Source organism: Pongo pygmaeus, chromosome 12 (assembly GCF_028885625.2).
Source record: "Pongo pygmaeus isolate AG05252 chromosome 12, NHGRI_mPonPyg2-v2.0_pri, whole genome shotgun sequence".
Taxonomy (NCBI): Eukaryota; Metazoa; Chordata; class Mammalia; order Primates; family Hominidae; genus Pongo; species Pongo pygmaeus.
Window position 1 is genome coordinate 121612495 of NC_072385.2, and position 4357 is coordinate 121616851.

The 4357-nt window shown below is 42.5% G+C and overlaps 1 non-coding gene across 1 annotated transcript; it reads left to right on the forward strand.

The window, feature by feature from the left end:
* The first annotated feature begins 3831 nt into the window (after window positions 1–3831).
* Window positions 3832–3935, forward strand: LOC129030915 (U6 spliceosomal RNA). Its single transcript, XR_008500813.1, has one exon. It is a non-coding gene; the product is annotated as a U6 spliceosomal RNA (small nuclear RNA).
* The last annotated feature ends 422 nt before the right edge of the window (window positions 3936–4357 follow it).

Here is a 4357-nt window from a genome sequence, read left to right on the forward strand (position 1 = left end):
GCCTACTAGCTTATTGGGCGCTGAAGAAACTGTTCTAAGCACTTTTGTATATTAACTAATTTAACCTTGATAACAACCCTATTCAGCAGATTTCATTAGTATTCGTTTTTCACAGATGAATAAATGCATGCACAGAAAGGTCAGGTGATTGGCTTAAGGTCAAGTAGCTAGTGTGCCAGTTATTAAGTTAGGGACTCTCAGCTCTAAACCCACCCTTCTGTACACTGCTTTGTGGAGCTGGAGCCGAAGTTCAGAAAAGCGCATTTTTGCCTTGCCAACTGGATTCCCATTATGCTCTACAAGGCTAAAGGGACATGCCCCTTCCTGTTTGTTGCTTGCCTCACTTTCTGTGCACTTGCTATTCCGCCATTAATACTTGTTCTCCCTGCCAGGAGCAATTTTCCCAGCTGCAGTAGCTGAACCCACTTTACGGTTTTTTCACCACTTGCAAGACAAGCTCAATCGTGTGCCCCCAAAGCACAACACCATCCAGCCAGCCGTCTTCTCGGAGGTCTCTGTTTTTGTTCCAAGGGGCCCTCTACTAAGGTTCAAAGATTTAACCACCTCACACTCATTTTGTTCCCTCAGTCATAGGGGCTGGCATGTGTCCTGCAGTTGCTACCTCTGTGATACTTTTGAGATTTCTTCTTACACTTTCAGTTATCTAATTAACAACTTTATACCTCTTTAACAATAATACCTATTAAATTCTCTCCGATGATTGAAATAATCTGTGTGCTCTGCATCTTGGTGGCCCCCTGACCAATGCATCTGGTAAGAGGCAGAAACAGAACACTATACCAGCAGCTGTGTGCAGGAGTAGACCATTATGATATACAGCCTCTCAGCTATTATTACATAATTACATATCCATACACAGCAGCTATTATCTTTGTGTGTCTGTTTGATTGATTTTTTTGACACAGGGTCTCACTCTATCACCCCGGCTGTAGTGCAGTGGCAAGATCATGGTCTCTGCAGCCTTGACCTCCCAGGATCGGGTAATCCTCACCTCAGCCTCTCAAGTAGCAAGACTACAGGTATGTGTCACCTTGTCCAGCTAATTGCAGTAGTTATTATCTTTAGTACAAACTGACTTATGACATAGCTGTCCAATGTTATACTGTCAGCTCTGATGTTCTAGAGTTACAAGAAGCTAAGTACTTCAAACTTCCACGGGACCTGACTTCTAGGGACCAGTGGAAACTGACCACTAGCCTCTTCTTGTGGCCCACTGACCACTAAACGAAAGAGAAAAGAGGCAAGGAAAGCTAATAGACAGAAGATGTCCATATTTGACCCACTGAAGTTTTCTCTGGAATTCTGTACTTCCACACAGAATAAAGGACAGAGTATTCTCCCTGGAATCTGCTAGTCCATAGCCTTCTAGAATGTCTGAGTTGGAAAGGACCCCAGAAAGCACTCAATTCAAAACTCCCATTTTAAAAATGAGTACATTGAGGCCCAAAGAAAAGGGCTAGCCCCAAATCACACAGTGAGTTAGTGCTGGTGCCCAGACCAGAGCACAGGTCTCCTGATTCCTAATCTTCCCATGGGTAAGCTTCTATGCTTTTCCTAGAGATCATGGTCACTTCTCTGAAATCTGACCTCTGCAGATGAGAATTCCCTTGCTTCTCCCTCATTCCCGTTCCTAGAAACCTGGAGAAATGGGAGTAGGAGAGGTTTTTTCCGCTGGTCTCATTCTTTATGCCTTCTGCCTCCTCTCAGGGCTGTAAGGTAACCAGGATGAAGTGAGTGAGCGAGTCTGGCAAGTGCAGGGTGCAATCCCATCTTTACTTACAATGTTGATATTTTCTTCACCACAGATATTTTTACAAAAATTCTGATTTTTCAAATATTGCACTAAAGTATCATTTATCAGGATCACTGAGTGTTTTGGTGCCACTTTATATTTTGCTCCCATGGTGAGTGCCTTTCTGGTCACATCCTTGACCTGTCCCACCCTCCTTTCCTGCCCTTTGACTACATCCCGTCAGGTCAGTTTTTGCCACTTTGTAACCATTTTCTGATGCATGGTCCCTTTTCTGTAATACCGGAAGCATTCCTACTGATAACACAGATGATGAGTAACATGAACAACGACCACCCAGGGCCAGCTGATAGAGATTCAAGATAAAACGGGGGAATTCCTGACTTTGATGAAATGGATGCTGTGGTGCAGTGGAGCAGCATAGGCTTTGAAGTCAGAGGCACCGGGGTTTCAGTCCTGATCACACCACTTAGCAGCTGTGTGATGAGCAGTGACTGATTGTCTGTGATCTGAAAGCAGTGGATACCCAGACATGAGCAGAGCCCACTTCCTGTTCCTACAGCAGGCGCAATCTAGATGGAGGACATTGTTTATTTCTCTGGGCCTTGTTTTCTGTAACTGAAAGTGAAAATAGCATCATCTCACAGTGAGGATTAAATATGGTTCTTTACATGAAATTGCCTAGCATAATATGGGTGCCCAGTTAAAATGTGCCTCCGCACAAGTAAATACAATCTTCACTGGAAAATTCTTGTTGACAGGAGTCATCACAATGCATATTCTTTCACTATTTAGATCCATCTTCATACAGCTACTTGTCCTAATTTAAGAAGACCCAGAAAAAAATAATTACTGAAAACTTTTCAATGGATGCCTCAATATTTAAAACAATTAAAGAGGAAGACACATTTCTTTTAGCTTCACTCAAGTCCTTCAGATTTTCATGTAGCAATTTTCATTCCAATGCCCCTGGTCCTTTGAATTTGCATTTTTACAGCAGAATCTTTGTGCTTCCTCACACCTTTCTACCACTGAACTTAGTCTTCATCCTTTAGTTCAACAATGGCTTTGAGTATGCCTTCTCATAAAGGGGTCAAGAATGACCTGAGGCCAGGCGCGGTGGCTCATGCCTGTAATCCAAGCATTTTGGGAGGCTGAGGTGGGAGGATCACTTGAGTCCAGGAGCTCAATACCAGCCTGGGTAACATAAAAAGACTCTGCCTCTACATTGAAAAAAAAAATTATCAGGGCATGGTGGCATGTGCCTGCCTGTAGTCCCAGCTACTCAGGAGGCTAAGGTGGAAGGATCACTTGAGCCCCTGAGGTCAAAGCTGCAGTGAACTATGAGCATTCCACTGAACTCAGACTGGGCAATAGGGTGAGATCAAGTCTCAAAAAAAAAAAAAAAGAATAATGTGAGAGCTATTCTGCACACTGCTGGTGTTGTGATTGCAATATTTATCTGAAAATAATGTGGGAGCAACCTTTCCTAACACATTGTGGTAGGTAGAATTCTGAGATGACCTCCAATAAGTCATGCCCTTTCATAATTTCTGGTTCCTGAGTGCAGGTGGAAACCGTGATTACTTCTAGCCAATAAAATATGACAAATTGAGGATAGCCACTCCCAAGATCATGATATGTCACATAAGACTCTATCATAGCAAGCTGAAATGAGAGATTCTCTTCCTGGCCTTGAGAACATGAGTTACTATGTTATGAGAAGAACTGCGAGAGTGTCAGGTGTCTGGGAACTCTGGGTGGCCTGTACTTGTTGACAACAGCCCTGTCGGACAGCCACCAAGAAAGCAAGAACTTCAGTCCTACAGCCACAAGGAACTGAATTCTTCCAGCTATATGAACTTGGACAAAAAGACTCTAAGCTCTAGAAGAAATGCAGCTCAGATAGTCTCTTGATTCCAGCTTTAGGAGATCCTCAGCATAGGTCTAGCTAAGCTTTACTGGCTTCGGACACATGGAAACTAGGAGATAACAAACTTACATTGTTTCAAGGCACTAAGTTTATGGAAATTTGTTACACAGTAATAGAAAATTATTAAGTGCTCACTTTGGCAGCACATACACTAAAATTGGAATGAAACAGAGATTAGCTTGGCCCCCGTGCAAGGATGACACACAAATTCGTGAAGTACTCCATGTGTTTTTTGCAATCTACCCATCTGACGAAGGTCCAATATCCAGAATTTACAAGACAAACAATTTTACAGGAAACAGCAAACAACCCCATCAAAAAGTAGGCAAAGGATATGAACAAACATTTCTCAAAAGAAGACATTTACATGCCCAACAAACATGAAAAAAACTCAACATCATTGATCATCAGAGAAATGCAAATCAAAACCACAATGTGATACCATCTCATGCCAGTCAGAATGGTGATTATTAAAAAGTCAGGAAACAATAGACGCTGGTGAGGCTGTGGAGAAATAGGAACACTTTTACACTGTTGGTGGGAATGTAAATTAGTTCAATCATTCTGGAAGACAGTGTGGTGATTCCTCAAGGATCTAGAATCAGAAATACCATTTGACCTAGCAGTCCCATTACTGCATATATATACCCAAA